The sequence below is a fragment of the Megascapheus bottae genome, chromosome 35 (genome assembly GCF_031878675.1).
Source record: "Megascapheus bottae isolate mThoBot1 chromosome 35, mThoBot2.hap1, whole genome shotgun sequence".
NCBI lineage: Eukaryota > Metazoa > Chordata > Mammalia > Rodentia > Geomyidae > Megascapheus > Megascapheus bottae.
In genome coordinates this window covers 6,235,356-6,260,705 of record NC_143543.1, presented here as the reverse complement: position 1 = coordinate 6,260,705, position 25,350 = coordinate 6,235,356, and the positions used below count along the sequence as shown (strand labels likewise).

Here is a 25,350-nt window from a genome sequence, read left to right as displayed (position 1 = left end):
TAGAACACTTTTTCCTGTTTTTTAAACCTGAAAGAAAATCCCAACTTTTGCTTACATTAACTGATTACTTAACATGTATCTTCATTGAGATTGTGTTGTATAGAAATTTTCTCATTAATTTACAATCCAATTTTCATTACCTTTAACTTAGCTTTGGGTCTTTTGATCATGCCCTGATTGACCATCAAAAGTTTCCTGCTCTCTATCAGATGGCCTCAAAGGATACATGGATAGCTACTGCCATCGTCTCCTTATTGCTTCACTTCATCTGGAACTAGGTGGACTTGATAATTGTACAAGATGAGAATGGTTTGCGGATTGTTCCTGAGTTGAAAGAACAGATGGCCAACAACAGAGTTTGTGTAGCCTTTGAGCTAACAATCCCAAACTGTACCCTCTCAATTAAAGTTATGACACTTTATAACCAGATTAATAATTCTTCAGCAAATTTCCTCCTTATATATGGTGATAATGAATCGCTATTAAATTTAATGATGTGTAATGAACAGTACTTAATAAAAGGAAAAGTTTGTATCATGAACTCACAGTTGGATTTAAACACAAGGAGAACATATATCATGCAAGGCTCATTTCATGTGCCATACATTTTCTCACACCATTACCCAGAGGTTTCTGGATTCACAGATTTTTTCAAGGCAGTTAGCCCCTCCAAATAGCCAAAAGACTTGTTCTTTCCTAGGCTGTGATTTCTCTCTTTTAATTGTTCACATTCTGAGTCTGACTGAGTAACATGGAAAAACTGTCCTCACGAAGCCTTCTTGTGGTGGTTGCCTAGGCACATTTTTGACATGACTATGTCTGAACTTAGTAACAATATGTACAACGCTGTGTATGCTGTGGCCCAGGTCTGCATGAACTCCTTCTTCATCAAACAGAAGTACAAACAATGGGAAATAGGAAAGGGATAGTATCTTCCTCTGTACAGGTAGGGCCTTCTCATTTGGATGGCTCAAACTATGAGCCAAGTCACTTTCTAGAAGTATTTCTTACTATATCACATTAAATATTTGGATATTTTTCCAAAACTGAAGAAATTATACTTCTGTAAATCTTTGTTAGGCAATTAAATATGTGTTCATGTGCTCTTAAGGAAGAACATGCCAATAACAAGGACCAAATGAATTCCATGTTTTACAAATTCTTCAAGTTACAAATAGACTCAATATATTTATAACTAATGTTTTGAAAAAGACCAAATGTATACATTTCCCTATTAGGTTCTAAGGTCTACTGAACAAAAGTAACTATATATATATATATATTTTTTAAGTGACCTAGTTGCATTCTGCTGTAGGAATTACAATTTTCAGGAACTCGAACTATAGACACTGATAGAGTTTATGTTTATGGCAAAATGGAAATTGCTATATGATAAATGTCTCATTTATGATTATTTATGTGAAATAAGATTCTCTTGCAAAAAGGCCTTCTACTCCTTTGTGAAGTGATCAAGATTCAGAAAGATTATTTTTACTATTTCAAAGATTTACCTCTGGAGTACTTCATTAGATGTTTCTTCTATCCTTGAATTCGGAATCAGAGATTAAAAACAATCAGGAACATTTTTCAGTTCAGCTTTTCTATCTGAACTTTGGAATATACTTCACCATAAGACAATGTATCTCTTTCAGATACACTATTTTCAAAAAATCATATTTTACTATCCTGTTGGGTATCAGGTGATTTTAGATGACAACAGAAAATTGGTGGCAGAATATGACATTGTGAACATATGGAGTTTTCCAGAATGCCTTTATCTTTAAGTGAAAATAGGAAAATTTTCTCCAAATGTTCTACATGGTCATCAACTGTTTTTAGCTGAAGATATGATAGAGTGGACCATAGAATTGACAGGCATGGGTTGCATTTAATGGAAATATTTTAAGGATATAGAAGTTAACTTTACCCTAAAACTGTATATTGATTGGATGGGAACAAGTGATTAATATAATGGTAGCTATTCAGGTCTGACTATCACGGGTTTGAATTCAATCCAAGCAGGAATACCTGGAAAACAGTTATCTTAATTTAACCACCACAAAATCAGGTCTGTGTGCTTGTGATTGATGCCTGTAGTCCTATCTAATCAGGAGGCTGCCTTGCTCATATATAAACTACAGATGAATTTTAAGACTGACAGGATAGCAAAGTCTGTGTTGCTCAGTCAATATATAACTAATAAAATAAGCTTGAGCACTTGGTCAAATGGTACAGTGCAAATTTGAGTAAGAAAAGGTCAATTACAGTGTCTGGACCCTGAATTCAACTCCAGAATCAGCATCCCCCTAAGAAAGTGAAAGTTTGTTTCTAAATATATTTAGAATATTATCAAAAATGCAATTTGCATATTTCTTCATATGTTCTAGCACTGTTATAAATTGTCTCAGGGATCACTTTATGGGTTTGAATGGTTTATTTTGCTCTCTTCTGTGGAAGTTCATTTAATTGTAGGTTGGTCTGCTACACAGATATTTTTAAGAAAGGAATCATTGAAAGAAATCATTGAATTTGTGAGAAAAAGATTCTCACAGTACAGATACTGGAAAAGTAAGAAGATAATATGTATATGTGGTTCACATAATCCTAAATAGGGAGCTCTGTGCTTTAACTTACAGCATATTTTTTAATTCTAAAGAGGTTTCTTAATCCTTGCTCTCTACCATTTCACAGATGAGTAGGAGACATGAAATGACATGAATTCAAGGATGCGCCACAAAGATTTACATTCTCAATATTAATCTCTGAATTTTAAAATGTTCATGTTTATCAGTATTTCAACAGACTAGAGAACAAACCGGTAGCACATAAGCCTTTTTTGGTCACGTGCTGTGCAAACCACAACACCATTTAATTTACGGACTGGATTTATATGTGTAGAAATACTGTGTTTCATAAACCAATTATTTCAAATAATAGAACTTTGGGAGAATTAGGAAAAAGGTTAAACAGATACTGACACACATTTGATTTTTTTTTAGCTCTGTAATAGAGTCTAAAGTTTGGAATTGAAATTCCTCCAGCGCTGTTCTTTCTGCTAAGAAGTGTTTTTGCTATACTGGGTCTTTTTATTATGAAATTTTGAATTGCCTCTTCTATTTCTTTAAAGAATGACATTGGGATATTGATGGGTATTGCGTTGAATTTGTAGATAGCCCTTGGCAAGATTGTCATTTTCACAATGTTGATTCTTCCAATCCAGGAGACTGGGGTTTTTTCCATTTCCTTAGTTCTGCTTTCATTTCCTTTTTTAGGGTTTTAAAGTTTTCATCAAAAAGGTCCTTTACATTCTTAGTTAAGATAATTTCTAGGTACTTTATTTTCTTTGAGGCTATTGTGAAAGGAGTTTCTTTCCTGATTATTGCCTCGTTCCTCTCACTGTTGGCGTAACTGTAGGCAGTTGATTTTTGAGGGTTGATTTTATAGCCTGCTACTCTTCCAAAATTTTGAATCAGCTCAAGGAGCTTGGGAGTAGAGTCTATAGGATTCTTTAAATACAGAATCATATCATCTGCAAAGAGGGATAATTTTATTTCCTCTTTCCCTACTTGGATCCCCTTTATGCTTGCTTCTTGCCTTATTGCACTGGCTAGGAATTCTAGTACTATGTTAAGGAGTAGTGGAGAGAGTGGGCATCCTTGTCTCGTTCCTGATTTTAGAGGGAATGGCTTTAGCTTTTCACCACTAAGTGTAATACTAGCAGTGGGTTTCTCATATACAGCCTTTATTACATTGAGGAATGTTCCATGGATTCCTAGTTTCTCCAGAGTTTTTAACATAAAGGGGTGTTGGATCTTGTCAAATGCCTTTTCCGCGTTTATTGATATAATCATGTGATTTTTGTCCTTCCTCCTGTTGATGTCTTGAATTATATTAACTGATTTGCATATTTTGAACCAGCTTTGCCTCCGTGATGAATCCAGTTTGATCATAGTGTGTAATTTTTTACTAAGATCCAGAATATCATGAGGGAATACCTCTCAAACCTTTACGCCAACAAATTTGAGAATCTAGATGAAATGAATGAATTCCTAGCCAATATTAACATACCCACACTGAACCAAGAAGAACTAACCCAACTCAACAGGCCTATTTCAAGCTCTGAAATAGAAATGGCAATTAGAGAACTTCCACCTAAGAAAAGCCCAGGGCCTGATGGAGTCACAGCTGAATTCTATAAGGTCTTCAAAGGAGAGCTCACACCAATACTCCTCAAGCTCTTCAATGAAATTGAAAATGAAGGTTCCTTAACAAACTCTTTCTATGAAGCCAGTATAACCCTCATCCCCAAACCAGACAGAGATTCATCAAAGAAAGAGTACTATAGACCAATTTCTTTGATGAACATCGATGCAAAACTTCTCAACAAAATACTGGCCAACCGTCTACAACAACTCATCAATGTCAATATTTCTTTCTAAATTTTAAAAACTAATAGGGTACATGTCCTTGATATTATTTATTAGAAGAACATAAGTGAATTACTGTGGTTCTTAATTCAGATATTAAGTAATTCCTTGGTTCAATTTCTCTTGATTTATAATCACCTAGGGATGGTGTTTTATAAATCTCTTTCCTTTATAAAATTTATTTTATTATTTTTTTAGTGTTGGGGCTTGAACTCAGGGCCTAAGCACTGTTCTTGGGCTTTCTCAAGTCTGGAGCTTTACCCCTTGAGCCACAGAACAACTTCTATTTTTTTTGCCAGTCCTGGCCTTGAGCTCAGGGCCTGAGCACTGTCCTTGGACTTTTCCAAAGTTAGAGCTCTACCACTTGAGCCTCAGCACCACTTCCAGCTTTTTTCTATGTATGTGGAACTGAGGAATCGAACCCGGGTCTTCGTGCGTGATAGGCAATCAGTCTATCACTAGGCCAAACTCCCAGCCCCACCTCTGTTTTTTTCCATGTTTGTGTCCCCAAAGAATTGAACCCAGGTTTTCATGCATGCTAGGCAAGCACTTTACCACTAGACCAAACTTGCAGCCCCTCTCTTTCCATTTTCTCCTGGCACAGGGCAGACACCGAGTTTGGCCTTTTCAAATGAGCCACGAGTTGCTGGTATTAGGACTTTCTGCTTCATATTAGCATTGTGTGTGTGTGTATGTATGTGTGTGTGTGTGTATGTGTGTGTGTGTATGTGTGTGTGTGTATGTGTGTGTGTGTGTGTGATCTTTGTGTCACTAGAAACAGATTATACACTATCGTCATACTATGGAAAAAGTACCTGTGCTTCCTCCTGGTCCACTGGTCCAGCTTTCCAAAAATGAGGTAAAATTCTGGAACGCACTTTCTCTTACTATTACAATGCAGATTTTTCATTTCTAAAATTGTTCTTCCCATGTGCCATTGAAAGGTGAAATGTATTGAGATGTGTGTGTTGTTTATAATTCATGTTCCAGTCCGTGAAGCCCTGGCAATTTCTTCCTAGATGAGCAAAATCTGTCTTGGCTGTGTTTCTTGATTTTCTGCTAATTTTATACATTCTCTTCTATCATGAATGAATCAACATCTGGTACTTGAAATATCTGAGGAATAAAGCTGATGATCACAGAATTTAGGTCAGGCATAATGGGAAATGTGTTACATATAAAGTGGAGACTTGAGAATTATTTGGTTAGAATACAACTGTTATTCAGAAATATTCAGATTTATACAGTAAATGCAACTGTTTACATAATATAAATGACATAAGTGCACTATGTGTGTATAGAAATTTCCAGTGGGTTGCCAGTGGCTCCTGGCTGAAATCCTTCTCAGGAGGCCTAAGATCTAAGGATTATGATTTCAAGCTAGCACAGGCAGGAAAGTATGTGATACTTTTATCTCCAAAGATCCACCAATAAAAGCCAGAAGTGGAACTGTGGCTCAAATGGTAGACTACTAGCCTTGGGCATAAAGAAGTATAAGAACAGTGACCATGCTTGAGATCAAGCAAGGACTGTCACAATAAATAAAGTTAAAAATAAAATAAAAAAAAGTTTCCAGCCCAAGTTGTTGTCATGATATGTTCTGTCATGTTAGAAGAGGTCAATAGATGGAATATGCCATGAATTGCAGCAATGATTTCTGTGCACTCATCACAATTCAGCTGATATTTTTCTGCACATTCATGTAATTATATTTTATACTGCATTTATTTCCTAGAAGTGAAATTGAGGTCAGGGCCTGAACACTGTCTGTGGACTTTCTTAGGTCTAGGCTAGATCTCTGGCACTTGAGCCTCAGCACTACTTTCATCTTTTATCTATGTATTTGGTACCAAGGAATCAAACCTAGGTTCTCGTGCAAGTACTCTACCACTAGGCCAAACTCCCGACCCTGCAATTTTATTTTTTTTTTTGTGATCAGAGTTAACATACATATTCCTACTCTAGAAAATTCCTTTAACCAGTTCCTACAGTGAAGAAGCTGGTAATACAGTCTCTTCATTTTACTTTTCTTCATGCTGTATTATTTCATTAATTTTTTTATCTTTATGAATGATTTTTTATCCTCTTGTCTTAGTGACCCACTGAGCAAATGTAGTAATGGCTTTCTTAAAGTGACTTTATACATGCATAATTTCTCTGTAGTCCTTTTGATGACATCTAATTATTCCTTGATATTTCTTATACAAGCATAATTTTCATTTGATTTGGGGGCTTTTTTTCATTGTAGTGCCTGTGAACACTTTCATTACACTTTCCAGTTTCTAGTGTGTTGTCTTATAAATTTTGTGTCTGATATTTGCTGGAAATTGTTTCATTTCCATTGAGAAATTATTTCCTTTTTTCATTTTTCATGTTTATATTATTTACATTGATATTTTATTTTTTATTGTCATTGAAGAGAGGGTATGTGAATAGTAGAATGGTATAAGTTCAGACATCAGATTCACTTTTTTCAGTGTAAGAATCTTTGGTTGTGTAGTGGTTCTGAAGTGGTCAGGAATTTGGGAAATCTGTTTTATGGCAGAACATTGGTAAAGCCCCAAGTTTTCAATTCAGCACTGTGGCCTAGTGGTAGATTGCTTGCTCTCTACCTCTAGTTACCACATACACAGAAAAAAAGCAGGAAGTGGTTCTGTGGTTCCAGTGGTAGAGAACTAGCCTTAAGAAAATCCAAGGACAGTGCCCAGGTGCTGAGTTCAAGACCCAGGATTAGCAAAAACAAAACGTACCAAAACAGAAATCATTATTTCCATCTGGATTCTTTACCCTTTTTCTCCCTAATGTCAGAAGAAGTCAGGGAATTTTAACTGTTTGTCAGGGTGACATGGTACAGGATTTTTGTTCATGTTCAGTTTTCAGTGTAACCCATTTTTCAAGCCAGGTGCTGGTGGCTCATGTAATCCTAGATACTCAGGAGTCTGAGATCGGAGAAATGTGGTTTAAAGCCAGCCGAGGTACAAAAATCCATGAGACTCCTATCTCCAATTAGCTACGAGAAAGCCAGAGTGGTGCTGTGGCTCAAAGTGGTAGAGCAATAGCCTTGAGCTGAAGACCAGGCCCAGAGTTCAAGCCCCACGACTAAAAGACAAAACAAAAGAAAAACCCAAACAAAAGGCTATTTTATCTTTAACCAAAGGACTGTTAAAGTAGATATGTTGCAATCTTTAAGAAAACATAAGATTTTAAGTTCCTTTATTTGAAATTCAATGAGAATTAAGCATCTAAATTTAGTCCCTAAACAGTTTTTTTTTCTACTTGAAATGTGAAAATCTTTTTCATTCCAAGGAATAAGGAGCTTTGAAGAAAATGTTCTCAGAAAATGCGTCATTGGAATTTTACCATAACTACAATGTTTGAGGTTAGTGCAATATATTTGCATTACCCTTCTTAATACTGCATTAGAACACATTTCATACCAAAGTTGCTTGTATCTCTCTTCTAAGATATCAGTGTTTCAGCTCTGCTATCATATTGGAGTAAGAAAAGTAAATACAGGCCACATATTCTTTTCAACCTAAAGGGAGAATTGAGGCAAAAGTGGTGAGACTAGATTTTGCATTTTAAGAAAGGCCAAGAGTAATTGTTGTAGGATTTAGATAGAAGAATGTTACAATGTAGTATTTATTTTCAGATTATAAATGTGATTTCCTTTTAGTTGGCTACTTAAATTTCCTATTTCAAAGAATTTTGTTTGATTTTTATTTGAAAAACATCCTTGCTTGTCATTTTTTCTTTTAATCAGGAGAAGAACAGAGAATACCTAGCAATAATATGTCTAGGAACATGAAGGCCAATAGGATCCAAGAATTGTCACATGAAGTCAAATGTGCAAGACTAAGTGAAAGATTTGCCCCACCCCAGATGATGCTTGAAAGTCAGCTTCACGTGTTCCTGTGTGTGTGTGTATAGAGTTCATGGGGCCTGGGTTCTGTCTCTGAGCATTTGTACTCAGAGTTTAGCATTCTGCCACTTGTGCCATAGCGCCACTTCTAGTTTGGGGAGTGATAATCGTGAATTGTACATGAGGGTCTCATGGACTTTCCTGCCTAAACTGGCTCCATGATCCTCAGATCTCAGCCTCCACAGTAGCTAGGATAATAAATGTGAGCCATCAGTACTGGGTTGAGTCTTGTTTTATCACCGGTATATTTGCTATGAGTTATATTTGATCTTGGTTTTCTGAGTCTAAAACAGTTGTTGCTTTTTTCTTTACTTTTTCTTGTGTGTTTGAGAAGATATTTCCTATATCCTTACAGCAGGAATTATAACGTTAAAGTATGTGACATCATTCAACCATGATGGTAATGGAGTTTCCATCTGGTTTTGTGAAAATACGGTGATCAGAATCCTAGGGACATCATCCTAATGAAAGGGGACTCAATCCAATCATACATCTTCCCCTTTCAGTGAATCTATAAATACATAAAATACTAGTGTATTTAAGATGTACTTCCCTGATATACTTGCTACCACTTTGAGTGGCCTTCCCATCTCATGAACTATCATTTCAGGGAGTAGAAAGCCTTTAAATGTCCCCTTGATTATTTTGCCAGTCTTGAGGCTTGAACTCAGGGCCTGAGCGCTGTCCTTGGGCATTTTCAAGGGTAACCCTCTACCACTTGTGCCACAGCACCATTTCTGGCATTTTCTGTGTATGTGTTACCAAGGAATCGCACCCAGGACTTTGTGCATGCTAGGCAAGCATTTTACCACTAGGCCAAACTTCTGGCCTCTCCGCTTCATTTTTATGCCTATTATCACTACTGTGAACACCAGAGCTTCAATCTACATTGAGTATTACATTTGCACAACACGGATGGGATGTCTTAAGGGCCATCACTTTTCACTTTTCCTTACTCAGACTTGATAACCTGCTTTCCTTCCTGATGGTCAACATGCACCCTGACTGCTCCACAGTTGATACTGGGGAGTTTTTATATTGTAATGATTGTTAATTGGATTGCTACTGAATGCGTAAGCAGTGTTTAACTCAACAATAACAAAACAACACTGAGTCAGACTCGTTCCTTTGATCACGGACCCTAACATTTGGGGGCTCTTCCGGGATCAAAAGATGAGGACTGAGCCAGCATCAAAATTTTGAACAAAACCTCCGGAGGTAAGATCTTGAGCACTAGTTTTTTCTTTGGTCTTTATGTTTTGTCCTTTTTGTTGGGGAGCTCCAGGGGAGTGGCCCACTGGGGAGAAACTGGACGCAGTATAGCTCCCTAGGGCCGGAGTGGATGCAGGGACGCCCCATCACTCCAGAGGTTCATTGCAAAAACAGGGAGTTCGAGTCTCCCGGGCAAGACAAAGAGGGTCGTCGCAAAAACATGGAGTTCGAGTCTCCCGGGCACGACAAAGACGGTCGTCACAAAAATAGGGAGTTCGAGACTCCCGGTGCTCACATCTGGAGATTAGGGAGAGAGAGTCTCCAGGTACGATGGGTGTGTTACTGTAGTTTTGTGTTTGTACAGCAGTTGTATTCATCTTGGTATTTGTGCATCTTAGAGCTGATCCTTGTCTTGTAGGAGTTGACATTTTCATGCTGACTATTCATGAAGAACCCCTTATTGGGTAGTTCTCTTTACCACCCGACATGAAAATGGGTCATACAGGGAGTAATGAGCTTGCAACACCCCTAAACCTTATCCTCCAACATTTTAAGGACTTCCAAGACAAGGCCGCCCAGTGGGGTGAGAAAGTTTACCCAGGAAAACTTAAAATGTTCTGCCAGCTGGAATGGACCACTTTCTTTACAGAATGACAACCGAAGGAACCTCCCCCTGCTTAACAAAAACTGTTTCTCTCACTCTAAAGCAGGTCACATCTTCAGGATCAGAAAAGGAGGAGAAAGGGTAGTCTGACTTGGAGAACTCGTCCCCCCTCCTTCACTCCTTATCTGTTCCTCCCCAAAGTTTTCTGTTTGGTTCACATAAAAATGGATGAATTCATAGAACCCACAAACAAAGAGATGACTAAAGCTGCTGAGCTAACCTCTCAAATGGAAATCAAGGAGTTAAAGGAATCCATACATGATCTAAAACAAGAGATGCAAGGCATCAAAAATGAGCAATTAGAAGCAAGGGGGTAGAAGAATAAATAAGAAAGCTTGGATAGCAGGTTAGACAATGCAGAAGAGAGAATTTCTGGGGCTGAAGATAGTTTGTTATAGAGAAAGAACAGAAAATGAGTCAATTTAAATCTAGGAAAAATGTGAAAATGCTTCAGGAGGTCCAAGATACAATTAGTAAACATAATTTAAGGCTAATTGGTATTGAGGAGGGTCTGGAGAAAGAGGTCAATGGCATTGGAAATATACTTCAGGGAATCATCTCAGAGAATTTCCCAAATATCCACAAGGGCAGGCCCATCCAGATACAAGAAGCTTTTAGAACCCCAAACAGACCTGACCAGAAAAGGACCTTCCATCACCACATTATAATCCAAACGGAATCAATAGAGACCAAAGAAAGGATTCTAAAAGCAGCCAGGGAGAAGAGGACAATCACCTACAAAGGCAAACCAACAGAATAACCCCAGATTTCTCAGCAGAGACCATGCTGGCAAGAAGAGATTGGATGGGTATATGTTATGCCTTGAAGTCAAATATCTACACATGAAGAATACTGTACCCAGCTAAGCTCTCATAACTGAGGGAAAAATAAAAACATTCCATTCCATGGATAAGCTGCAAAATTATGTAGCAACCAAACCAACATTACAGAAAATTCTCAAAGATGTTCTACACATAGAAAACACATGTAATACAGAGAAAGAAATGGCACCTAAAACTCATACCATCTAAGTACACAGGCCCTAACGAAAGCTCTTAAAAATGACAGGGACTAATAAATAATTCTCAATCCTGACTCTCAATATCAATGGACTTAACTATCCAATTAAACGACATAGACTATATAATTGGATCAAAAAGCAAGATACATCGTTCTGCTGTCTTCAAGAGACACATCTTACCCCCCAAAACAAACATATTTTGAAGGAGAGAGGTTGGAATAAACTCTATCAAGCTAATGGCCCCCATAAACAGGCTGCAGTTGCCATCCTCATAACATATAAAATTGACTTCAAATTAAAATTAATGAGAAAAGATGAAGAAGGTTACTATATACTACTAAATGGATCCATCGTCCAGGAGGACATAACCATCCTAAATATCTACACACCTAATCCTGGAGCTCTGAACTTCATCAAGCAAACTTTACTTTCACTGAAATAATACATAGAACGAAACACAATGATTGTTGGTGACTTTAACACACCACTACACTCTCACCTATGGACAGATTATCCAGGCAAAAACTGAACAGAGAAACCTTAGATTTCAACAACTGTGTAGACCAGCTTTGTCTAACAGACATCTACAAATTATTCCACCCATCAGCAACACAATATACAGTTTTTTTCAGGAGTACATGGAACATTTTCCAAGACAGACAATCTTTTAGGACATAAAACAAACCTGGGCAGATTCAGAAACACTGAAATTATTCCCTGCACTCTCTCAGACAACAGGGGTATCAAATTGGAACTGAACACCCATCTTCACCAACAAAAACCCTGTAACTCATGGAGACTGAAGAACACATTGTTGAATCACCAATGGGTCATCGAGGAGATCAGAACAGAAATCCAACATTTTATGAAAGTTAACAATAATGAGCCCACAAAATACCAGCTCCTTTGGGACACGGCAAAGGCAGTACTCAGAGGACAATTTATAGCTCTGAGTGGGTACAGTAAGAACTTGGAAAAAATCAGAAACCAACAATTTAATGTGTCACTTTAAACTTCTGGAAAAAGTGCAACACACCAACCCTAACCCCAGTAGAAGAAAGCAAATTATTAAAATCAAAGCAAAATTCAATGAATTGGAATCAAAAAAAAGCTATAGAAAGAATCAACAAAAAAGCTGTTGATTCTTTGAAAAAAATTAACAAAATTGACAGGCCTGTAGCAAATCTTACCAAAAAAAAGAGGGAGCATAAGAAAATAAACAAAATCCAGACGAGAATGGTAATATCATGACAGAAATTTCCAAGATCCAGAGCATCATGAGATAATATTTTTAAACATTTATGCCAACAATTTTGAGAATCTAGAAGAAAGGGATGAATTCCTAGCCAATATTACATACTCACACTGAACCAAAAACAACTAAGCCAACTAAACAGTCCTATTTCAAGCATTGAAATAGAAATGACAGTAAGAGGCATTCCACCTAAGAAAAGACAAGGGCCAGATGGATTCACAGCTGAATTATATAAGGTCTTTAAAGCAGAGGTCACACCAATACTTCTCAAGATCTTCAATGAAATTGAAATTGAAGGCTCTTTACCAAACTCATTCTATGAAGCCAGTATAACCCTCATCCTCAAATCAAAGAGAGATTCATCAAAAAAAGAGAACTTTAGATCCATTTATTTGATGAATATTGACGCAAAACTTAACAAAATACTGGCCAACTGTCTACAACAACTCATCAAAAAACTATACATCTGATCAAACAGGATTCATCTCATGGAGGCAAATCTGATTCAACATACACAAATCAATTAATATAATTCAACACATTAACAGGAGCAAGGACAAAAACCAAATGATTGTCTCAATAGATGCAGAAAAGGCATTTGACCACCCCTTTATGTTAAAAGCTCTGGAGAAACTAGGAATCCATGGAACATTCCTCAGTGTAATAAAGCTGTGTGTCACAAACCCACAGCTACTATTATACTTAATGGTGAAAAGCTAAAGTGATTCCCTCTAAAATCAGAAACGAGACAATGATGCCCACTCTTTCCACTCCTCTTTAACATAATATTAGAAATCCTACGCAGTGCAATAAGGCAAGAAGCAAGCATAAAGGGGATCCAAATAGGGAAAGGGGAAGTAAAATTTTCCCTCTTTGCAGATGACATGATTCTATATTTAAAGAACCCTATAGACTCCACTCTCAAGCTCCTTGAGCTGATTCCTAACTTTGGAAGTGTAGAAGGGTATAAAATTAATCTTCAAAAATCAGCTGCCGTCCTCTATGCCAACAGTGAGAAGCACGAGGCGAAAATCAGGAAAGCATCTCCTTTTGCAATAGCCTCAAAGAAAATAAAGTACCCAGGAATTATCTTAACTAAGAATGTAAAGACCTTTTTTATTTTTTAAATTTTATTTTTTACTGTTGGAGTAATGTATAGAGGGGTTACAGTTACATTTGCTAGACCGTACATGCATTACTTCACACACAGTGATACACCTTCTCATGTTATTGTCTTCACTTGCTCCCCCTCCCAATCATTGTTTTCCTCCCTTCCCTTTCCTATTTCAAATAAACATATATGAAATATGCCAGGTAACAGTCAGGTACAGTAACAATATGAGATTGACAGAAGGGTAAAAGAAAGAGAAGAGAAATAATAGTACATTAAGAGCAACAACCATACAAGAAAAAGTTCTTGTTTCATATCCTAAAGACCCTTTCATTAGGTCATCCTATATGACCTTATGTACCTAGGTTTTGAGTCAGCAGGTTTTTTTTAAAGGATAAAATACATTGTTAACTTGTGAAATTATGTTCTTTTTGCTTCTGTGCCTTCTTTATTACACTTTAGGTATTGTCCTCTGGATTTATTCATGTTGACACAAGTGACAGGATTTATTTTTTTTAGTCTGAATAATACACTGTAATTCCTATGTATATATTACTATTTGATCAGCTAATATAAATGGCCAGATCTCAATTATGTTTAAAAATTTGTTATGATTTGTACTATAACTCAGTGTATATGATCTATCTTTATGAATTTATATGAACATTTGGAAAAATGCACATTATACTGTGCCCAGTGTTTGCAAATTCTTTTAAAATGCCAAGTCACTTAACCATGATTGAAGTATTCTATATTGTGTAGGAACCATTGTACTGAGCTTACCCCCATTTTAGCAAGTGCTGGAATTTCAGTTTGTAATTTAAATTCATTTCTCTAAGAATTTGATATTCTTTCTGTTGCATCATAATGAAACATTGAAAATTTAGCAAAAGATCTGGTAGCACTCACTTATAATCACATCTGTAATCCTAGCTACTTAGGAGCTGAGATCAGTTCTAAGGTAGCCTAGGCAGAAAAGTACATGAGACTGTCTCTAATAAAAAATACAGGCTAGAAGTGTTTTCTCAAGGGGTAGAGTGACTGAACCAGCTACTGAGGCTCTGAGTTCAAGCTCTGGTACCAGTAAAAGAAATGACTAATTATTAAAATTTATAGAAGTTTAAAATGCTCCCCAGAGATATTGTGGAACATAATTGTTCTTACTTTATGTAAGCGAATTTATTTTGTTTAAAAAGCAAAAGTTAAGCTTATTTAGGGAACATACATTCTTTATTTTTTATTAAGGAATTAATTAACGTTGATTTCTACATCATATTTTAAATGACAAGTTTAACAAACAAGTGTTGAAGGAGGGAATCTTTATTTACAATCACTGGGACTTAGTATTTAGAACTTTATCAAAATTAGGCTAAAGGATTGTATGTCATAGAAACATATCAATTTATGAAATAAAACATTATGTCTATAGAGTCATAGGTTTTGATGTCTATATAGTTATGTTTATATTTCCATTACCATGTCCATAGCTTTGGGTATGCAGTTATTGAGTCCTCACTCTTGTACTCTTTGGATTTAATAGCCACATATTAAGGATACCATGGGCCTTTTGTTCCTTAGGTCTTGACTTGTCTCACTCAACACGATTCACTCTAGATTCATCCACTTCCCTGTGAATGCCATTATTTTGTCCGTTACGTATGTAGAATTCCATTGTGTATATATACCACATTTTCTGTATCCATTCATCTGCAGTAGGACATCTGGATTGTTTCCATCGCCTGGCTATTGTGAATAGTGCAGAGATGAACATAGCTTAGCAGGTGTCCTTATAATATCTTGGGTCATGATGTTCAGGATAGATGCCCAGAAGTGGTATGGCGGGATCGTAGGGAAGGTCTGTTTTCAGTTCTTTAAGAAACCTCTACACTGCTTTCCAGAGTGGCTGAACTAGTCTGCATTCCCACCAGCAGTTTTGTAGGGTTCCTTTTTCTCCACAACTCGCCAACAACTGTCATTGTCTGAGATCAAAACCTTGGCCATTCTTGTTGGGGAAGGTGGTATCCTAGGGTTGTTTCTATTTTCATTTCCTTTATGACCATAGAAGATGAACATTTTCTCATATGCTTTTCTATCTTTTTAATCTCTTCCTCTGATAAGTCTCTCTTTAGTTCCCTTGCCCATTTAGTGAATGTTTTATTGGGTTTTGTGGCGATTAGTTTCTTGAGTTCCCTATAGATACTGGATATTAAGCATTTGTCAGATGTATTATTGGTGAATATCTTTTCCCAGTTGGTTGGCTGTCTCTCTATTTTTGCGACTATGTTTTTATCTGTACAGAAACTTTTTATTTTAGTTAGTCCCATTTATCAAGTCTCTCTCCAATCTGTTGTGACCCTGGAATTCTGTTCAGGAATCATTTGCCTGCCCCTATAAGCTCCAGTGTCTGTCCTACTTTATCATGTAGAAGTTTAAAATTTCCAGTCTGACATTGAGGTCTTTGATCCACTTTGAGTTAACGCTTGTGCATGGCTATGGTCAATTTTTAGTTTTCTGCATGTGGCTGCCCAGTTTTGCCAACACCAAAAATTGAATAGACTGTGTTGTTCCACTGTATATCTTTGGCTCCTTTGTCAAATACAAGTTGCTATAGGTATGTGGTTCTATTTCTGGGTCTTCTATTCTGTTCCACTGATCTTCTGGTCTGTTTTTGTGCCAATGCCAAGCAGTTTTTGTTATAATGGCTGTATAGTAGAGTTTTAAGTCTGGCATTGTAATACCACCAGCATTGCTCTTTTTGCCTAGAACTGTTTTGGAATCTAGGTCTTTTCTTTTTCCATATGAATCCTTGGATTATATCTTCAATTTCCGTAAAGAATGTCTTTGGGATTTTGATAGGGATTGCATTGAATTTGTGTATCAATTTTGGCAGTATAGCCGTTTTCACTATGTTGGTTCTCCCTAGCTTGGAGCATGGGATGTCTTTCCATTTCCTAGTGTCCTCTTTAATTTCTTTTGTTAGGCTTTTATAGTTTTCATTGAATAATTCCTTTACATCTTTAGTAAAATATATTCCTAAGTATTTTATTCTTTTGGGTGCTATTGTGAATGGGATCATTTTCTTGATTTGGCCTTCTGTTTGTGTATAGTTGGTGTACAAGAAGCCTACTGACTTCTGAAGATTAATTTTGTACCCTGCCACTTTGCTAAAGTAGTTTATTAATTCTAGAAGTTTGGGAGTGGAGTTTGTTGAGTGACTCAAGTAGAGGATCATGTCATCTGCAAATAGGGAGAGGTTATTTTCTTCTTTCCCTCTGTGGATCTCTTTGATATCTTTTTCTTGCCTTATTGCTCCGGCTAAGTTTTCTAGCACTATATTTAAGAGTAGTGGAAAGAGTGGGGATCCCTGTATAGTTCCTGATTTTAAGGTGATTGGTTCCAGTATTTCACCATTTACCACAATACTGGCTGTAGGTTTTTCATATATGGCTTTAACTATTTGGAGGAATTTACCACTTATTCCTATTTTTTTCTAGTGCTTTCAACCTGAATGGATGTTGTATTTTGTCAAATGCCTTCTCCGCCTCCAGAAAAATTGTCATACGATTCTTATCCTCAGCTCTATTGGTGTGATGTATAATATTGATTGATTTGCGAATGTTTATCCAGTCTTGCATCTGTGGGATGAAGCCTACTTGATCATATTTTATGATTTTTTAAAATTTGTTTCTGGATTCTGTTGGCTAATATTTTATTGAGGAGTTGTGTGTCTGTGTTCATTATAGAAATAGGTCTGTAGTTTTCTTTTTTTGTTGGGTCTTTCCCTGGTTTGGGGATGAGAGTAATATTAGCTTCATAAAATTAGTTTGGTATTGCTCCTTCTGTTTCTATTTCTCGGAAGAGTTTCAAGAGTATAGGTGTTATTTCATCTTTAAATGTCTTATAGAGTTCCACAGTGCATCCATCTGGACCTGGGCTCTTTTTGGTTGGCATTTCCCTGATTGCTTCCACAATTTCATTCTAAGCGATTGGTTTGTTCAATTTGTTTCAGTCATCGTTGTTCAGTATGAGTAGCCTATATTTATTGAAGAAATCATCCATTTCTATTAGATTTTCTTGTTTCTTTGAATACAGGCCCTGGTAGTACCTATTCATTATGGACTGAATTTCTTGGGAATCAGTTGTGACTGTTCCCGCGGGGTCTCTAATCTTGTTTATTTGAGTCTCCGCTTTCCTTTCTTTTGATTAATCTTGCCAGCGGTCTGCCTATTTTGTTGACTCAAAGAACCAAATTTTGATTTATCAGTTTTGTGTATAGTAGATATTATTTCAATCTCTTATATTTCTGATTTTATTTTTGTTATTTCTGTCCTTCTAGTTGTTTTAGAATTAACTTTTTCTTGCTCTTCTAGGTGTTTCATTTTTTTAGGTTATTTACATACTCTTCGTCAGTCTTTTTAATATGCACTCCTAGTGCGACAAATTTGCACTTAGAACTGCCTTTGCTGTGTCCCATAAATACCGTTGTTATGTCTCTTGATTGTCAATACATTCAAGGAAGTTTTGTATTTCATTTCTGATCTGGTGTGTTACCCAGGAGTTATTCAGAAGTGTGTTGTTCAGTTTCCAAATGATTGACTGGTTTTGACTTTGACTGCATTGTTCAGAATTAGTCACACCACAGTGTGGGATGATAGAATGCATGGGATTATATCAGTGCTCTTGTATCTGCTTAAGTTTTCTGTATGAATTATTATATGATCTATTTTGGAGGGTGTTTCATGTGCTGATGAGAAAAATGTAAAAAGTTTTGCCATTGGGTGGAAGACTCCATGTATATCTGTTAAGCCCAGCTGTGTATGGTGTCGTTTAATTGATGGTGTCTTTGGTTAATTTTTGTTAAGTTGACCAGTCATTTGTTGAGAGTGGTATATTGTGGTCTCCCACTATGATTTTGTTTGAGTTTATCTTGTTCTGTTATTCTAAGAGAGTTTGTTTAACGACTTTTGGTGCTCCCGTGTTGGGGGAGTAAATGATTCTAACTGTAATATTATGGGCATGGTTTGTACCTTTACTAATATATAATGGCCATCTTTATCTTTATGTATTGATTTTACTGAGAAGTTAATTTTGTCGGAGATTTTGATTGCTATGCCTGCTTTTTTTCATGATGCATTGGAGTGGAAAATTCGTTTCCACCCTTTCACTTGGAATTTGTTTCTGTCTTTGGCAGTGAAGTGAGTCTCTTGGAGGCAACATATGGATGGGTGGTGTTTCTTAATCCGGGCTGCTGCTCTGTGCCTTTGATTGGATTGTTCAGCCTGTTCACTTTTAGGGAGATTATGGAGAAGTGGTCAGTGTCCATTATCATTGTTTATTTTTACTTCTAAATATCTTTCTCTCTCCTTTTTCTCCTTTTCTGTTTTGTGATTTATAGATATTTGCTTCTTGTTGCGGGTTTTTGATGTTATACAGTTTGTTCTCGATTAAATAGTAATTTTTGTGATGCTGGTTTAGTGTGCACGTATTCATAAAGCTTCTCTTTGGAGTGAAATATTCTTGTTTCTCCCTCAAATATAAATGGTAGTTTTCCTGGATATATCAGCCTGGGTTGGCAGTTTTTGGTCTTCAGGACATCAGTGATGTTTTTCCAAGCTTTTCTTGCATTTAGGGTTTGTGTGGAGAGATCTGCTGTAATTGGATTTTTTCCCATTTTAGTATAGGTCTTTCTTTGTTTTTTGCAGCATTTAAGATCAATTCCTTGGTATTTGTGTTGAGTGTCTTTTCTATGATATGTCTAGATGAGTTCTTTCTAGGATCTTGCCTGTTTGGAGTCCTGAAACCTTCAATAATTTGAGTGTTTTTCTTTTTGATGTTGGGGAAGTTCTCTGATATGATTTTGGTGAATAGGGTTGCATTCCTTTGTTCTGAAATTCTGCACCCTCATCAATCCTCACATTTCAAATTCTTTGAGAAACTTGGATGTAAGTTTTATCTGAATTTCTTTTCTGGTTTCAGTCCTTCTCCATTGCTTCTTGAGTTTGCTGTTTTGGATTTCTTAAGGTAGTTGTCTTATGGGATTCCCTGATTCTCTCTTTTTGTGGGAGAGAGCTAGGCAGTGTCCCTATTGTCTTGGCGCCATTTTCTGCTCCCTAAAGGACCTTTTGGCTGAAAACATTAAAATCCTGAAAAAGGGAATTAAAGCAGAACTGAGGAAATGGAAAAGCCTCCAATTCTCATGGATTGGAAGAATCAACATCATGAAAATGACAATCTTGCCAAGGGCTATCTACAAATTCAATGCCATTCCCAAAAATATCCCAATGTCATCCTTTCTAGAAATAGAAGAGGCAATCCAAAATTTCATATGTAATAATAAAAGACCCCGTATAGCAAAAACGCTTCTTAGCATGAAGAACAGCACAGGAGGAATTTCAATGCCAACTTTAGACTCTATTACAGAGCTATAATTATCAAAACAGCTTGGTACTGGCAGAAGAGCTGGCCTGAAGACCAATAAAATAGAACTGAGGACCCAGATATTAAACCACAGACCCATGGCCACCTAATCTTTGACAAGGGAGCCAAAAAAATGGAATCAAAGAAAGATAGCTTTTCAACAAGTGGTGCTGGCAGAACTGGTTAAGCACCTGCAGATAACGAAAGTTGGTCCTTCTTTGTCACTCTGCACTAGAATTAACTCCAAATGGATCAAAGACCTCAAGGTAAACCCAACAGACTGAAAACTTTTCAAGAAGGACGAGGAGATTTGCTAGGCCTCCTTGGCACAGATCAAAACTTTCTTAATAAGGACCAAGAATCACAATAAATCAGAAAAAGGCTGAATAAGTGGGACTGCATTAAACTGCAGAGGTTTTGTATGGCAAAGGGCATAGCTAGTAAATTAATTAGGAAGTCTACAGAACTGGAGAAGATCTTCACTAACAATTCAATACACACAGGCCTCATATCTAAAATATATCAACAGCTCAAAAAATTGAATCACTCCAAAACTAATCTCCAACGAATCAACCATCCCATTAAAAGATGGGCCAAAGACTTAAAGAGAGTCTTCTCTGAAGAAGAAATAAAAATGGCCTATAGACACATGAAGAAATGCTCAATATCTCTGGTCATAAAACAAATGAAAATCAAAAGAACTCTAAGATTCCACAAGAAAATTAATAACAACAGATGCTGGAAGGGATATGGCCAGGAGGGATCACTACTACACTGTTGGTGGGAGCGCAAACTCGTTCGACCACTATGGAAAGCAGTATGGCATTTCCTCAAAAGACTAAACATAGAGTTCCCCTATGACCCAGCAATTCCACTACTTGGCATTTACCCAACCATCCAGAAACAAGGGCATACTAAATCCACTAGCACAACGATGTTCATTACAGCACTATTTACCATAGCAAAGATATGGAACCAACCCAGATGCCACTCAGTTGATGAGTGGATCAGTAAGTTATGGTATTTGTACACAGTGGAATTCTATGCTGGTGTCAGAAAGAATAACATTTCACCATTTGTTAGGAAATGGAAAGATCATATTCAGTGAAGTAAGCCAGACTCAACAGAACATAGGCTCAATGGTTTCCCTCATTTGTCCTAATAGGTAGAATACTTGGGCTCTCATAGAGGAGAGTTGTAATAGCACAAAACCTAGATACATAAGGCCATATAGTATGATGCTAAATGAAAGTACCTCTAGTATATAGAAACAAAAGCCACATAATGAGTGATTGTTGTCCTTAATATACTATGCTCTCTCTCATCTTTTTTGCTATCCCTTTGTTATCTCATATTTTTACCGTATCTCACTTTTTATCTGATATATTGTATTTGATGTTTTGAAATTGGATAGAGAAGGGGGGAAATCAAGATGAGGGGTGGGGTTGGGGAGGAATTAAATGGGGACCAAGACATGAGAAATGGTATCAATATATGTGAATTAATGTACCTTCTATCTGGCGAGTATAATGTAACCCTTCTATTAATTACAATGAAATATATGGTAAAAAATAAAGTTCCTGGTTGCCTGTAATTTCTGATTCAGAATGCAATAATAACAGAGCCACCTTATGAAGTAGTCGAGAAAAAATACATATAGGAATAAAATTAATCTTGCTGAATCTTGGTCACTGAGTAAAGCAGAAGATGGAGCCTCTTCAATACTACTTGATTCCGTGTAGATAGATAGTCATGAATGCCATTATTTTCTTTTGCCTAGCTACAGTTTGCCACAATCACTAAGTTCATGAATGTCAGTTTGAGCTTGATAAAACTTTAAAACCTAAGTAGAATGAAAAGTATGGATAATTCTGTTTTTCAGGACATCTTTCGCAAATACATGAGAAACTCATAGGGAAAACGTAATTTTACAGTTTTCAAAAGATCTGCTATGAATATATGAGGCTATCTGTAACTAAATGAATTCATAAAATGTCCATCAAAAAGAAGTATTCATTAATTGGAGCTGACTTGTCCCTTGACCCTTGTTATGGCCTACTTTGTCTTAAGAGTACTAAAATACGCATCAAAATTACCTCACAGATATTTAAACGGATATCATGGGTTTTGGAAAAAATATTTAGTTAAATTTTATTCAATAAGAAAACTAGGAAGTAAAGTTTGTAATTTGTGCCATCTAAAACAGAAGGTCTTACTTGTGTAGGGGAAGGCAAGATCCCATTTCTGTTTTCCATTGTTTGTACTTCCGTTTGTTGAAGAAGCATCTCATTGAGAGCCTGGGCTACAGCATACACAGCATTGCATATACTGTAAGTGTCTGAAGACATACTCATGTGATAATTGTGCCTCAGCAACCAATCCAAGGAGGCCTCATGAGCACATTCTCCCACGTTACATAGTCAGACTCAGAATCTGAACAAGTAAAGGAGAGAAACCACAGCCTAGCAAGGAAAAAGTCTTCTGGGTGTATTTGGAAGGTTTAACTGCCTTGACAAAATTTGTGAATCCAGAAACATCTGGGTGTGAAAAAATGAAAGGTACATGCAATGGACCAAGTATGAAATATTTCTTCCTTACGGTGAACTTCAATTGTGAGTTCATGATACAAACTTTGCTTATTATTAAAAATTGCTCAATACACCTCATCATATCTAGTAAGGCTCCATTTTCACCATGTATGATGAGAACATTTGCTGAAGATTTATCAATCTGTTTCTAAAATGCCATGAGTTACAAAATATATGCCAGGCTTGAGGTAGGAAATACTAACTCAAATTCTACACAAATTTTATTCTTGTCCATCTGTTCTTTCAATTCGGGAACAATCCACAAATTATTCTCATCTTGAAAGGTCTACAGTCCCATCCAGTTCCAGCTAAAATGAAGGAATAAGGAGATCATAGACGTGGCTATTGAGGTGTCTTTTGAGGGCATTTGATAAAGAGCAGGTAAGTGGTAATTGTCACTCAGTGTATGATCAAAAGTCCCAAAAGTTACCTGAAGGGAATGAAAATGAGAAGTTTCATGAATAAGATTTCTGTCCATCATAATCTTAGTCATACTGTATATTAAATAATCATTGAAGTAGCTGGAAGATAGAATTTTCTTTTAGTTTAGAAAAATTTTCATTGCTTTTAATATTAGTAAAACATTTCAATTTGTTCATATGATGCTCCTTGATCTCGTCAGTATTTCTATCAATATTTTCCATCTATAGCAACCCCACCTATTCCTCCAATTTCCTAGGTCCATTGTCATACACAGAAACACACATACATATACACATATATTGATACATATATATTTACACATATATGTTGTATTTTCCCACCCATCTACTCTCCTTTTCTTTGCCCCTTTCCATATCCCCTTAACATCTCCCTCTTCAGACAAGTGATGTTTCAATTTTCTTGTGCCCATTTTTGATACTGTTTGTTGATCAGAGAGTTTATATTATGGAATTCCATCTCGATATGTACCATAATTTACAGATTAATCAAGTATATATGTAAATGCTTATGTGAGATCTATGTTTATTTCATATTGCAGGTTTATATTTTAGATGTAAATTCACATATGAGAGAATATATGCCCCCTTCTCCTTGTGAGCCTGCCTTACTTCACCCAACATAATATCTTGTGTGTGTGTGTGTGTGTGTGTGTGTGTGTGTGTGTGTGTGTGTGTGTGTGTGTACTAGTGCAGGGGGATAAATTCAGGACTACATGCACTTTTTCAGCTTTCTTCTTCAAGACTAGTTCTCTACCACTTGAACCACACAGCATTTTCTGCTTTAATCTGGTTAGAGATAAGTCCATCAGCTTCCAGCTCAACATAACTTTATACTTTAATGTCATTTTCCATTTCCTGATTTTAAAGAAATTTATTGATAAGCTTTAAAAATACAAAAAATCCCTTTGCCTGCTCTAACTTTTCCTTCTACTTTCCAAACAATGGCAGTGTAGATGCTCCATTACCTTGAATTCTTACTCCTTGCTATGGCAAAACTTGATTGGTTCTTATATTCATTCTCTTCTAACACCTAAAATGGCACAGGTTAGGCACTTTTTAATATCCCTACACCCCTTCCACGCTCACCTATGGAAACCTGTACAGGTCCAGCAATATACCAGTCTGGGGCTGATAATAATCCTGATGGTCCTGTAATTACTGCTATAGACTTGCTGTCTCTCATAGAAGAGTAGTTTGGAATGTTGTACTTCCCAAAGAGGCTCATGAAGGGATTTTTAAACACTTTCCAAATGTCCCTTTGAGCATTATAGATATTAAATCCCAGGGTCAAATTATGTAAAACACCAGAGTTTTCATTGAACTCTTCAATTGCAAAAGTCAAGGCCAATAGATACTTGTACTTGTATATACCTGCATAATGAGCACAGGAAATTAAAACTTATGAATTTAATGGGCTAAATGCTTGCTTCTGTGCCAACGAATATGTTAAAGGATTATTCCAAGTTAGTATGGAATTTGAATGTAGTGTCATATTTTTGTATACAGGATTATGTATGGACATAAATGCAATTTGCCACCCACAGGTAGCATTATACTTAATGGTCAAAAACTAAGAGATTGATTTGTTCAGTTTGTTTAACTCTTCATTGTTCAGCGTGGGTAGCCTATATTTTTAAAGAAATCGTCCATTTCTACTACATTTTCTTGTTTCTTTGAATGTAGGCCCTGGTAGTACTTATTCACTATGGTCGCAATTTTTGTATTTCAGTTCTGATTGTTCCCGTGGGGTCTGTAATCTTGTTTATTTGAGTACCCCCTCGCCGTTTTTTGATTAATATTGCCAGGGGTCTGTCTATTTTGTTGACTCTTTCAAAGAACCAACTTTTTGATTTATCAATTTAGTATAAAGTAGATCTTATTTCAATCTCTGATATTTCTGATTTTATTTTTGTTATTTTTGTCCTTCTAGTTGTTTTAGAATTAATTTTTCTTACTCCTCTAGGTGTTTCAGTTTGTTTTTTAGGTTATTTACATGCTCTTCTTCTGTTTTTTAATATTCGCTCCTAATGAGATAAATTTGCCTCTTAGAACTGCCTTTGCTGTGTCCCATAGGTTCCTTTGTGATATCTCTTGATTGTCAGTACATTCAAGGAAGTTTTGAATTTTTTTTCTGATCTGGTCTGTAACCCAGGAGTTATTTAGAAGTGTATTGTTCAGCTTCCAAATGCTTTAATGCTTTTTTACTTTGACTGCATTATTCAGAATTAGTCTGACTCCACTGTGGTCAGATAGATTTCATGGGATTATATCAGGACAATTGTATCTGCTT

The 25,350-nt window shown here is 36.4% G+C and overlaps 1 pseudogene; it reads left to right on the top strand.

The window, feature by feature from the left end:
• The first annotated feature begins 809 nt into the window (after positions 1 to 809).
• The window catches only part of LOC150042562 (vomeronasal type-2 receptor 116-like), a 306,813-nt pseudogene continuing 282,272 nt past the window's right edge, over positions 810 to 25,350 (top strand).